This window comes from Hemibagrus wyckioides, linkage group LG20 (assembly GCF_019097595.1).
Source record: "Hemibagrus wyckioides isolate EC202008001 linkage group LG20, SWU_Hwy_1.0, whole genome shotgun sequence".
NCBI classification, from domain to species: domain Eukaryota; kingdom Metazoa; phylum Chordata; class Actinopteri; order Siluriformes; family Bagridae; genus Hemibagrus; species Hemibagrus wyckioides.
This window is the reverse complement of record NC_080729.1, coordinates 11,446,434-11,460,983: the sequence shown is the minus strand read 5'-3', so window position 1 is coordinate 11,460,983 and position 14,550 is coordinate 11,446,434. Positions and strand designations below refer to the sequence as shown.

General features: G+C 38.3%; 1 protein-coding gene across 1 annotated transcript in view; it reads left to right on the top strand.

The window, feature by feature from the left end:
• The first annotated feature begins 609 nt into the window (after positions 1–609).
• mbnl1 (muscleblind-like splicing regulator 1) overlaps positions 610–14,550 on the top strand; it is a 67,198-nt gene continuing 53,257 nt past the window's right edge. Inside the window, exons 1-2 of the mRNA XM_058418890.1 lie at positions 610–745; positions 1,675–1,811. The gene's annotated coding sequence lies outside the window, so the exon portion shown is untranslated. The remainder of the gene's footprint in view (positions 746–1,674; positions 1,812–14,550) is intronic.

Genomic DNA, 14,550 nt, shown 5'->3' with positions numbered 1-14,550 from the left:
AGATGGGACTCTTTTTTTTCCCAGAGAGAAGAATTTGTGGTTATGTAGAGTACGAAGAGCAGACTCGATCGTCCATGAAACGCTGTGATGTAAGGGGCAGGAAATGCTTTTTTTTTTTTTTATTGTTTAAGCACCGCTACAGCATGCTGAGGGATTTTGTGATATTTGTCTGCAGAGTGCAGTGAGTTGTAATTCACTTTCTGTGCTTGGGTATGTATTAATTGGCTTCAGCAGCCACCACTGGAAGTGTGTTTGGAGTAAACAGCATGCTTTACTCGGTGCAGTAATAATCCCACTACACTACGGATGTGGTGTTTAGAGACCTCGCTGGATAATTCCTTTTTTTTTTGTTAACATGGGAAAGCGAAATGTTGGTTTGTTTGTGTTATGCCTCTGTTAGTCCTGTATGTCGCACAATAAATCGTTATCGATTTCACATCTGTCCCTTTCAGCCGATCACTGTGTGGACTTTCACCTGTGCTTCCTCTCAACCTTCGAATTCAGTATGTGTCTGGCAATTCCTTGTCTCTTTGCTCCTCTCCTCTCCTCTCTTCTCCTTTTTTCTTTTTTCTTTTTTTTTTTGCAGAGCCGGGTAAAGAATGTGTCAGGCGCTCAGCGTACTGCAGCATCTGGGGACCATAAATAGGGACGGACTGATTCTGCTTCCTGTCAGCAGCCAGCAGAGAGGACAAGGACGTGGTGTATTGGATGTGAGACAGACAGAGCCAGCTAGAGAGACGGCAAGGTAAGCAAGCGTCTTAGCGTGTCTGTGTTAGCTCATGCTGCAGTGACAGAATGTAGCCGAGTGCCAGTGGCTGGAGTGAGAGAGGAGTGTGGTGGTTTTTTTACACATACAGACTGCTGTGGAATGTTTACCTCTGTACACTGACAATGCAATGATTATACAGAAAAAGAAAGACGTCTCTGTTTGGGTTTCACTGCCCGGCTGTGCTCCCTGCATCTCTCTCTCTCTCTCTCTCTCAATCTGCATTCTCTCTCTCTCTCTTTCTCTCCTCGCTCTGTTTGTGACGTTATGTTTTGGTCTCTTGCAACAGCATACAGAACAGAACTGCAATTAATCAGAAACGAACACACCTGGCGCAACCTAAAAGGAGAACTGAAATAACCCCGACTATCTGTCACACACCCACACACGTATGCACACGGGTGCCTGCAGACACACCCCTCTTCCTGTTTAACTCCCTGCACTGTTATCTTAAGCTGTGCAGTCTGGGCCGTTGTGCATGTTGCTTCCTCTTTCTCGCAGCAAAGCCTTCGAGTGTGCTTCCATTGCGTTCGAGACGAGGCCTACGGCCATAGCGGGATTTTAAGGTGCCAGATTAGGAGTCATTTTGCTTGTAGACTTTTGTCCTAAAGGCAAGACTTATGAAATGAATATATGTCTCTGAACCATATTGTGTTTTCAGATGCAAATGAGATAAAGGCAGGTTTCCATGGAGATCTCAAGTCTCTGAGAGTGCACACACACACACACACACACACACTCACCCAGACATGCTCTGTTTTGCGTATTAAGACCCCAACGTTTTTTTCCCCCTCTGATTGATATCAGACAACTGCAATCTCACAAAGATGTACACACACGTTTTCAATACACCCACCCACACACACACACACACACTCTAACACTTCTGTGTTGCTTTGCTGTTGTAGGTGTCACTTCCGCTTGCAGCGCGCCACGCTATACAGAGAAAGTCTAACCCAGAATGCACAGCGCTGAGCAGCATGTGGTGTGCGGGTGAGTTCCTGTCTCGCTTTCAGAAGGAGCTCTGCACCAGCACCACACACAGGTATGAGCTAAATATTCCACACACACTCACACATACACACACAAACACACACACACACACACATTTAGTGTCCAACACCTTCATACACTTCTGCTGACAGATATAGCATGTTATTTAAAACACGATTTATGCAAGCTTAATTATTTTCTTTTAAATGTCCAAGTACGAATATTACAAAATGCTTCTTTCGTGCTTTTCGTTTACTCGAGTGAGTTTACTGCGACGCCGAGAAAGATGGAATTCTAATCGCGCTACATTATAAACAGTTTCTCCCTCCAGTTCATTCACTTTGGAAAAGTTCAGAGGTGAAAGCATGCTGCTGTGTGTGTGTGTGTGTGTGTGTGTGTTGTAGTGTGCTCTACATCACTTTGATATCTAAAAAACGCACATAGCCTCCTGCTGGGTTTCTTTTGTCTTTCCGAAGAGCGCTGTGATGTTTGTCTGCTGTTTAGAGACGCTTTTGCAGATTTCGCATCGAGAAACATTTCTTTGGTTTCTGCTTTAGTTAGTTATTTGATTAGCTGTGCGATTAATCCGTCCTGTACGGTGGCATGGAGTGTTCAGAGCACAGTACAGGAAGTGTAGCACTCGAACTTGATATGTAGTTGACTACAGGCTATTTTTATGCTCCAAATGCTGACTCATGTAGCCGAGTAACGGAGTAAAAATACTCCATGCACTCTACTTTATCAACTTCGGTACTCTTCCATTTAGAACATTTGTGTATAGTGGCGGGTTTATATAGCATGTACGTCTGGAAGGAAGGAAATTCTAGAAAAAAAAAACGACTTAGAAATATAATTAGAATTACTTTGAACCTTGACGCCTACATTTCTGACTCAAATAAACGCTAGTTTCATGCTTGTGGCTTTGTGGAGGTTAGACTTTTAGCAACTTGAAGTTACTTCTGCTTTTACTCACCAGCTCTCTGCCTGTGTGTACAATAGCGTTTGTGTACTTTTGATATTTTTAAGCTTCATTAGTGAACTTCTTTCTCCTCCAAATGATCTATTTGAGCGCTGTTTCTGCTACTTAACCTGCAGGATGATGATGATGATGATGATGTAATAGCATTATTTAGGCAGGGCTGTAGAAGAGGAGTGTCGAGACGGTTTGTCACGTCCATGCTGTGGTGTTAATAGCCGTGCCGCTAACAATAAGCTGTCACTGCTAATTAAAGATGGCGGATCATGGGGAAGGAGGGAGTGGTTCTCCGTTGGTTTTTTCTTTCCCCCCTTTGTCATTGTGAGAGATGTGTTCACACTTCCTTGTCCTCACTTCTCCCCACTCTAATGAAATTATTGAGCTTCCTCTTCCTCCCTGCTATAACCGCTGTCTTTGTGCCCTTTCATTGCTTCACGTTTTAGTGCAGGAAGCATGTGTGGGAACACAATACTGTACAGTACCAAAAGCGCCTAAATTCACATGAGGCTAAAATAAGAGGCAATAATCTAGTTGTGCATTGACACATTTTCGGTTCATGTAGAAAAGCAGTTAAGCATGAACCTGCTGGTGAGATGGTTTATAGACAATAGGTCAGGGCAGGTGTCAGCTGCGTGTGCTCTACTGACACACTACTGATATTGTTTATTCTGCCGCCATATATGTTTTTTTCTCAGCTTGGATTGACCTAAAATTGAGGTAAAGGATTCAATCATCCATAATGCAGACAGGAAGAAACACATTTCCACTGTTTGAGGCTTTAGGAGGGTCAGTTTAATCACTCAGAGGCTGTACACAGTAATAAGAAGCATGATATAATTCCTTATACATTAAACATTAAGGGCTGGCTTAGCAGGCTTATGGGATTGTGGAGTGTGTATGTGGTTCCTGTGCTGTAGGGGTTTCCTCTGGTTTCTTCTCCTAGTGCAAAGACATGCTTCGTAGGCTGACTGACATCTTTAAATAATCTGTAGTGTGTGTGATCATGCTCTGTAATGGGTTGCTACACCATCCAGGGGACTGGTGCCTCGAGTCAACTGGGATAGACTCCAGTCTCCCTTCTCTGTAGTGTAAGCAGTTTAGAAAATAAATGGATGTGTACTAAAATCTGCCATATGGCTGACATTTGCACTGCTGCGTATAGTGTTTCAAATCTTCTGAGCAACCCCTTCTTCCGAAAAACATATTTAATTATCATTGATTAACATATTTAAATATTATTTCATTAACACTAATAGTGAAGTGTTTACACTTTTGAGGTCTAAATTTCCTTCTACTTGTCTATCATCAGCTAAGTCAAAGCATATATTGCTAGACTTTATTAAGTATATATATCTTTTCATATATATCGTCCATTATCTCTGACAGAAAGCGAACATGGGGGCGGGACTTCCTTTCTTTGTTTTATTAAGAAAGACTCTTTTAGCATTGTTGAATTCTTGCACAGATTGGTGTGACAATAAATAATCACAGTCTGGTATGTAATAATCATGGAGGGCAGATTCATACAAGGTTGATGTATTTTATGTATAAATATAGAGAATATATGTGAATTATTAATATGGGAGAGCGAGCGAGAGAGAGAGAGAGAGAGAGAGAGAGAGAGAGTTATAAGAATGCTTATCATGAATTATCAAGAATTTTTTATCATGTAATGTAAAACAAAACGGTGAACATGATCTCTGATGAAGTCTCATTTACAAAAAAATAAAAATGAATTGAAATAAAAAAGCGCAGGATATGTTTTAAATTTAAATGGATCTCTCTCTCTCTCTACCTCTTTCTCTAAACTGCACTCTATTCATCCAGGCGGTGCAGCCGAAATTATACAGGCTTAAAAAAAAAAAATAACGTTAAAAATTAAAGTCTACCAGCTTCATTACTACACTGTGACATTACTGCTGATATTTTACTGCTGCATCAAGAACCATGAAACCCCTGGAATAAAATGTAACAAAGCTTTTATGTCAACCATTTAGTTGAATTCAATCACCAAGAACACAGGTTTTCTGTGCTTTCGTTTTGTGAGAGAGCAGGGTAGTGAGTGATAGGGAGAGAGAGAGAGGGAGAGAGAGAGAGAGAAAGATTGAACAAGAGAGAGAGAGACAGAGAGAGAGGGGTAGTAAGAGAGTGGAGAGAGAGAGACAGAGACAGAGATGGAAAGAGAGAGAGGTAGTGAGAGAGGGAGATTGAACGAGAGAGAGGGAGAGAGAGGTAGTAAGAGAGTGTGTGTGTGAGAGAGGGATAGTGAGAGAGAGAGAGAGAGAGAGAGAGAGAGTGCAAGAGAGAGGGAGATGGAAAGAGAGAGAGAAAGAGAGGTAGTAAGAGAGTGAGAGGGAGGGAGATCGAGAGAGAGAGAGATGGAAAGAGAGAGAGAGCTAGTAAGAAAGAGAGAGGGGGAGATGGAAAGTGAGAGAGAGAGAGAGTGAGAGAGAGAGAGAGAACATGGCTGCCATTCGTGTTTTCTGTCAGTCTTGTTGGAATAAACACAGTGTGCAGTGACATTAAACCTTTTCCATGTTCGCTCTGACGGCTCTGTGCAACTTCTTGTTATTTAAGTGAGCAGTCTGTATGTTGCTTCTGTTATCTGTCAATCTGTATTTCTGTGTTGTGTAAAACGCCTCAGTGTCGTTGAGTCCGGAAACAGTTTACATTGTGCATCACATGGTGTGTATTTCAGGAGTGGAGGCTGGTGTGATTATTGGTTAAATAAAATAAGCCCAATTCAGATTTTGCAATTTTGTGATCATAGCAATCTATCTATCTATCTATCTATCTATCTATCTATCTATCTATCTATCTATCTATCTATCTATCTATCTATCTATCTATCTATCTATCTAATTCAAGCATTTTTGGTTGCGACAATCACAAGGAATATATAAAAAAAAAAAAAATCCCGGACGAACTGAACAGCTAGCCGAATTCATACTGATCATTTCTCGTGACATGATGTTGTTGATTTATCAGACGTCTCGTTGCAGCCCTTAATACAAAATTATTTGTCTCTAATGAAATTTCTTGACAATTTCTTGCCATACAACCATTTCACTGTAACGTTTAACGTTGAAGAGAATATTTGCACACATAAAATTGGCTCATTTCTTATGACACGCTACTGCAGAAGACATAAAATAAACACACATGGTGCCTCAGGCTTTTGCACACAGAGGAGCTTTGACAGTGTAGCATGTGCAGTAGCTTTGCCATCTCTCAGGATCTCGGGTTTTCAGCTCTGAGTTCAGGTTTCTGTCTGTTTGCTCTCGTCTTGCTACACGCCATACTGTATAGTGAATGAAGGAAAGATTTTGTACCGGACGTTTCCAGAGAAGCAGGACATTTTGAGAGAAACAGGACACAGAAACAGGACGTTGTGTCAGCTGTGCAAGCAGAGTTTATCTCTGAACTTTCACATGTCTCTATATAAATGTGTTATTACTGCTGTGTCTGATATACAGAAAACACCCTGACATGTGATCAGTTCTAAAGGTGTAAATACTATGTCACGTCCAGATCTGTCCAGTTGATCAACAATTCATATCACTACCAGGTTTATTATTATTTGCAGTAACTTGTGACTGAAGAAATGAATGTAAAATCAAACAATTTTTCTAAACAACTGCAGATTTTCCACAGATTTGGGCCAAGACGCGTCGTGAGGCATTCAACCAAAACTCCATGTCCAACATGAGCACAGCTGTCACAGAAAGTAATTACTCATTTCAATTTAATTTGATTTGTATAACGCTTTTAACCAGTGTCTCAAAGCGGCTTAACAGGAACATAAATATTCCGATTAAAAATGACAAAGCTTAAAATTTAAATGGGTATTTATCTCTAATGAGCAAGCCAGAGGCAACAGCGGTAAGAAAAAACTCCCTGTGATGATATGAAGATAAAAACCAGACTCAATCAGGAACCCATCCTCACTGGGGGACACCACAAAGTGTGATTATTAATAATGTCCTTCCTATAACTGTATATAGTCAAGTGCAGTTATGTAACCAGGAGCTTTTGAGTATGAGCATCAGCGTGATTTCTGAATACATTTTAGTTTTAAAATAAATTCCTTCCTATATTCAACGATGGAGACCTGAGTGCAAATCTGACTGCAGCAACAGCATTTCAAAGCCAATGCCGTGGTCTCCAAGTGATACTAACCACAGCAGCTCCATGTGTCTCCAGGTAGTCCATGTGGGGTCATTCTCGTGATATATATATATATATATATATATATATATATATATGCCTTCAGTAGTAGTAGTTTTCAAGAAGAATCCTATTCTTGCAATTTCACCAAATATCAAATCAAATTTTATTTGTCACATACACAATCATACACAGTACAACATGTAGTGAAATGCTTTTTACGACTGTTTTACCGATTATGGGAATAAAAATGTAAACTAGAATATAAAAATATAGGAAATACAATTTAAATAAAACGTAAAACTAGAATATAAAATATTTTTAAAAAATGTTAATAAAATGTAAAACTAGAATATAAAAATATAGGAAATACAATTTAAATAAAAACATAAAACTAGAATATAAAATCTAAGAAAAAATGTCAATAAAATGTAAAACTAGAATATAAAAATATAGGAAATACAATTTAAATAAAAACATAAAACTAGAATATAAAAATATAGGAAATACAATTTAAATAAAAAACGTAAAACTAGAATATAAAATCTAAGAAAAAATGTAAATAAAATGTAAACCTAGAATATAAAAATATAGGAAATACCTTTTAAATAAAAACATAAAACTAGAATATAAAAATATAGGAAATACAATTTAAATAAAAACGTAAAACTAGAATATAAAATCTAAGAAAAAATGTAAATGAAATGTAAAACTAGAATATAAAAATATAGGAAATACAATTTAAATAAAAACGTAAAACTAGAATATAAAATATTTTTAAAAAATGTTAATAAAATGTAAAACTAGAATATAAAAATATAGGAAATACAATTTAAATAAAAACGTAAAACTAGAATATAAAATCTAAGAAAAAATGTAAATAAAATGTAAAACTAGAATATAAAAATATAGGAAATACCTTTTAAATAAAAACATAAAACTAGAATATAAAAATATAGGAAATACAATTTAAATAAAAACGTAAAACTAGAATATAAAATCTAAGAAAAAATGTAAATAAAATGTAAAACTAGAATATAAAAATATAGGAAATACAATTTAAATAAAAACGTAAAACTAGAATATAAAATATTTTTAAAAAATGTTAATAAAATGTAAAACTAGAATATAAAAATATAGGAAATACAATTTAAATAAAAACGTAAAACTAGAATATAAAATCTAAGAAAAACATGTCAATAAAATGTAAAACTAGAATATAAAAATATGAGAAATACAGAGTACCAGAATAAAATAGACTATCAATTTTACAATACAATATATAAAGATAAAAAAAATTGAATAAAAATAAACAACAATACAGTAGATATGAATGGAATAAATAAACAACAATATAGTAGATATGAGAAATAGTACACAAAAAAACTTGTTACATTGCAAATATTTTAAAAAAGTTACAGCAAAATCCAGCATTTGTGTTCAGAACAATTGCAGAAAAGACTCCTGGAGGGACTTACTGCAGTGTGTCCTCTTGTATAAAGAAGCACATGCACTCAGCTGGTTGCTTATACATCTAAACACTACTGCTTGCTGGTGTTAAATATCACATTAAGCATGACATGTTTTGTCCTCTGCACTGCTCACATGCACCTCTGTAACCATCACACCCGGATCGGTGTAAAGCAGTGCATGCAGTCCGTCTGCATAACGCTGTCTCTCCCCGTCTGCTTTTTTAAAACATCACGTCTTGATAAAGCTGGATATCAGTTCAGCTGGTAATCAGACACTGGTTGTCACAATGTCGATGCTGCTGCATCATCACATCCTCAGCAAAACAGAAAAGAGAGGATACGTGCTCTGTATAGCCAACTCTTAATTACAAATAACCTTATAAAAGACAGAATTAGCAGACAGAACAGAGCTGACTGCCTTAAGCGACGATTATGACGATGAGCACGGTTGTATACAAATACCATGAGTGACCTATCCTTTTTTATGTCCTCTGGTGATGAGACAGAGCCTGATGTGATTGATACTGATAATGAAAGGGACTTATGATGAAACTCATTTCCCTCTGTAAACCTAATAACCCTTTAAATACGTTCGGCAGTAATGTTGTTGTTTTTTCTTTAAATAGATTAGGTTATAAATGTAGGGCATCTTCCAAATGTCAGAATATGACTACGCATCAGGGCACACGCTAAGCTCCTGCTCACATTCATTAGCCAGCTTTAGAACGAATTTACAGCCATTTGCCACATGACCACATGAGTACAAATGAAAGAGAGGGAGACAGAGGATCATACAGAGAGCTTTTTTCCTTCATTATACATTACAAGAAGAAAAAGTTTTCATAGAATGCTTTTCAGGCCAGTTCTGAGTAATACTGCATTCACTCATGCAGTGATTTTATCTCTGCAAGTCGTCAGTCACTGTGCTATAAAGTCGTCAGTAAGCATGCCTAGTACTGGTTGCCATAGTAACAACGTTTATCAGTGGGTGGAGCAACTAGCATCCCAAAAAATATAACATTCTGGAGAGAGACTTGTATATAAATTCAGCAGCGTATATGTGCAAGGTTTCGCTGAACTCGTCCATATCGGTCGATGTCACTCATGTTCTCGGGTGTATTTTAACTGCTGCTACAAGCTGTTTTGCATATCACATTTAAATGCTGCTATAAACTCCTGCTGTCATATGTCTACATTTGTTTACGAAACATACTGGTCAGCAATATTTAACCTATCTGACCTTTAGTGTATTGTATTGTCTCTTGTCTTTCATAGTCTTTTGTCTTTGCACTTTATATGTAGCATCAGGGTCCTAAAGGGGTGGTGTTTCATTTCACTGTGAACTGCACAGTGGGGCCGATGCAGTATGTATATCACAGTGCTCCATCATGACACTTTGACTCACTTCATTCATTTGCTGCGTTTTTTTTTTAATTTTTAGTATTAATGTAATACCCCTAAACCCCAGTGGGAGCTTCTGCTTCAAATCAGGGCTTTAAATGGTTCAAGAACTGGGCAAGTTCTTCATGCGTTCATTGTGGTTTTACTCATTTCTTCATACAACGCAGTGAACCATTAGACATTTAGTTTAAACATGTGAGCATGCAGTTAAAGCTTCAAATCCCCTTTCTTTGAAAGACATGCAATCAACCACACTAGCGTCCCATTGACATGCCTCTGAGCTCGTCATGAAACGATCTGAAACCGTATCTGGTGAAGTGCTCCAGGTGAATCAAGTGTATGAAAGAGGAACTAGTTATAGGTAAGAGGGACATGATGCATGGTAAAAGCACTAAATTAAAGAAGTAAAAGGGTTCTTTAGCCAGCGGGGTTCCCTAGGCACATTTATTTTTTTCAACTTGTAACAAAACAGGTGACACAGGTCACTTCTGGCATCAGTTTTATGATTTTATTGCACTTTGATGGTCATGGTCATATCCTTCCATTCCATATTGTATTGAACAGAAATAAGCCTCTGCTGCAGTCACACTTGCTTTCATTCAATTTACTAGCTGAGAGACTTTTTATTGTCAAAAGTGGGACAAAACCTGATGTATCTACTCTTGTATCTATATGAAGACAACGATTTATTCAAGGTATGGGATTAGCGATGAGCTAGCAGTGAGCTGGTGTTGGTTATAGAATAAAGAGTATACACATCTCAATAAATGAAGGTTTAGAGAGACACTGGCTAAGAGGCAGGAATACACTCTGTTTGGGACACCATTTCATTGCACAATACCACACACACACACACACACACACACCTAGGGGCAATTTAAAACAGCCAATCCACCTACACCACATTTTTGGGAGCTGGGAGGAAACTGGAGGCCCTGCTGCAAACTGAGAAAACAAACGTCAGACCAGACAGACAGTAACCTGAGCTCAGGATTGAACCTGGGACCCTAGAGCTGTCAGGCTGTAACACTAACTCCACAGTGTCAAAACCTGTGATAATGACATGAGTTAAGCTCCCTCCACTGTTTCTTTTTCACATATCACTTGTCCTGTATGGTATACATGGGGAAACTGGTGTAGCATACTAAATATTAGCAGCAGTACAGCTGCAGAGCTGAAACCAGTACAGCTGCAGTTATATACACATGAAGGATTTTAGTCCAAAACATCCTGTTTCACTTTTTTTTATATTTGCATATTATATTCGGTATAGATATTATTTATTTATTTTCTCTAGTGATGTAGGTGTGAGATGCAACGAAACAAGTAACCTACAAACAGTGTGGTTTGTTATAGTCTCACAAGAGGTGATGATGTTGTGAACTTCACATGCTGTGGTCTAGGTCTTGCAAAAAAAAATAAAAAAATAAAAAAATAAAAATTCTAGAATGATGTTTGGAGTTGCAAACCATCACTGTGAGGATGTGCATCCTTTGTTGCAGTATTTCATTTATGTAGTGATTTTCCACTGCAAGTCTTTAAGCACTTCTCCAGTGGAATATCCTGAGGTAAAGTTGCAAAAGTGTTAATATCAAAAAACCAACAAAAATAATGGAGCTTATACAACGGATTCTTTTAGGATAAACTTCCCTTACTTTTCTGAATGGAAATTTTTAGAAAGGACTAAAAAAAATAAAAATCCCAAGCGGTATTTAATGGAAACTGGGATTCCTCCCTCACTGTGAGTGACTAAGCTTCTGCAGTATTTCTTGGACAATCATCACTTGAAACACAGACAGAGGAATGCTAACTGAGTGGGAGCTAAAGAAATAATCAAGACATATTTTCCCTGTGCATGATATCTGTCTGAATTGCTGAGGAAAAAAGAGTGAGGAAGTGTGCAAACTGACACAAACTTACCACCGGGGCAATGTCAACTTCAGATATACTAATGCTAGAGCTAACAAATTGCCCTGAGGATTATCGGTGATAATATATTTACTTGCAGTAACAGAACAGGTGATTTTACATATGAATTAAAATATGACTTATTAATAGAAATGTTTTCTGCTTAAAAAAATAATAATCTGCTGGTTTGAACACATCTGTACATCTTCCCCAAACAGTACGGTCGATCAAAATGAGAGAATAGTATTAAATTAGTAAATTTAAATAAAAATAAGTCAATTAAGAAAATAAGGTATCACTATGGAAACAGAAAACTATTTACATTTCAGTCTAATTCAATTTTATTTGTATAGGGCATTTAACTATAGATAATGTCACTAATCAGCTTTACAGGAAAAATTATAATGTTTAAAATTGTATTTTATTTATACATATCCCTAATGAGCAAGCCAGGTGCAACGATGGCAAGGAACAAAACACAGAAGAGAATCAGACTCGAAAGGAGCCGGGAAATATGTAAAAGATGAACAGCTACGCATTTCAAATTTTGTAAACAACCCAGTCTATGGGAATCTGAAAGCTAAAGGGGCAAACCTGAGCCCTGTTTTTTCACATATATTAATGTGGTCTACCATTTTTTTCTGTCTGCCTGTGCAGTGAGCTGTGCAAGGCAGTGAGCCAACCTGCAGAAGCAATAAGCTGAAAATCAACAGCTTCATTTGCTTTTCTTCCAATTTTCATTATTGTGTCTGCCATGCAAAAGCAAAAGCATAAAAGCTCTGGGATATGGCACCTGGGATGTTAAAACCACTAACCTACATATCAGCAAACCTGCCAACTTTTCTCCTGACATCTAAGTATATAGTTAACATCAGCTAACTACATTTACTAAGGATGCCTCGAAGACAATTAGACTGAAAATAGTCAAAAATGGCTAGAAGAGACAATAAAAATTCATGTAAAATCTAACGTTATAAGCCGGCACCTTATTTTGAAATGATTCAAGTGCTTAGAGAAAGGACTTCAAAGTATTCCCCCAGACAACACCACCAATCCCCATTGTTCCTCTTCAGGGTTGGTAGGTGTGTATCAGAACTAAGGCCTTGCCAGCCATCTTGGCTGTACAGCAGAAGAACTCTGTGGCCTAGTTGCTGAAAATAGAGGCAGAAAGGCATACAGTAGATGGCGGGGCTGGTCTTGGGCCAGTGCAAAAACTTGCTCTTGTCAGTGTTTTTGTGACACTGTTGTACAGCTAACGGGCTGTGGTCAGGACTACCAGAGGAACTTCTGTGCAAAGCTAAGATGACCTCATGCTGCCTTAATGATGGATATATAGAACATATTTATAGACTTTTTAACGTTCTTGGTGAATCTTCAAGCATTGAATATCTTTAAGCATATGAATTGGGGCACATGTGATATTTTGGAGCTCCTTTCCTGGGTACCATAATGTGAGTGAGGAGGGGGGACTAGAGAAGGATAGCCTTCTCTTTAGTGCACAAGAGAGTTGGTCAAATAAATGAAATATGCAACTTTAACATATGGAAACGGGAGAGCCTTTAAGAACCAGCCCTCTCAACTCTAGAATTGGTTAGGGAAACCATGGTTCTACTTCTGAGTTTCAATACACATTTAGTAGGACCCATTGTTCCGAAGCATAAGGTCTGCCTTTTTGATTTTGCTTCTGTCCAAAAAGTAGTCAGAACAGGGTGAGGGTAGCCAGCTTGTTGGGCTTGTGTAAGATAGGCAGAGACTTTAAGGGTATAGAAATTCTGCTCCAGGTTGCAGTGACCTAGCGGTGCTGGGTAGCCGGTCTGTTGGGCAGCGAGTCCAAAGAGTATCCCTGGTAACCTGCGCAGATTTTTTCAGGGTATATTTACACACATCTGACTGCAGACTATGCTAACTACATTTGCTGATGTGTGAAAAGCAGGTTGACTCAGGAGTGCACAGTGTCTTGTGCTAGGTGTCAATCAGCACACTCATCACCAGCATTTACAGATTAGAGCAGTTGTTCCAATTCTAGCAGTAGAATAGCATGCCATACCCATTGCAGTAAGTTCTCACTAGAACATCATTCAGCAGAGATATTTTATGGAAAGATCACCAGCAATGCCAGAGGTATACAAAGACTGACCTGCGTCTGTTCAGCTGTCTTTTCAAAAATGTTGTTCACAATATTGTTCAAAAGCCTGCAATTGTTACCACTGGCTGCAGGTCAGTAACTAATGCCTCTTGAGCCACCACCATTTTGGGGGTGCCTGTCATGGCTAGATTAGAGTTTGTCAGCTGTGCATGTGAGCTGACAGAGGTGTATCCAGATTCGTTTTGGACGTTGCTGAGGTCACAGTCGGAGAAGGCGGATCAACTCCCAAGACATCGTCAGCCTTCCAGTCATTGCTGTGTAAAGACGTAGCACATCCTCCCACTACTCGGACAAGAACCAAAGGAACATTGGATGTTTGGGCTATAAGGACAGCTGTGTTTCAACACTGCCCAGTCTCCATTCCAAAATGATCTAAGCCAGCTCGTCCATACACCTAGCAAGTGGCTCGGGTTGCTTCTCTCGGCTTCTTACTGTCCTTATCAGCCGTTGCCAGATGTAGGCGAAGGTTGTGGTATGTGTGTGCATTTATATGGTATAACACTCATGTGTTTTCTTTGGTTAAGTTGGTTAAGTCAGCCGTAGCCTTTTGCTTGGTCTAGCACATATGTTAGCTAAAACCACAACACTCCTATTAACATGCCTATGTTTTTATAATTAGTTACGGTTAGTTGCCAAATAAGGCTTGTACAAATTTATACAGCAGAACTCTAAAAGTCTTTATATTTGCCTCTGATATGCTCATCCCTGGACTGAAATATTG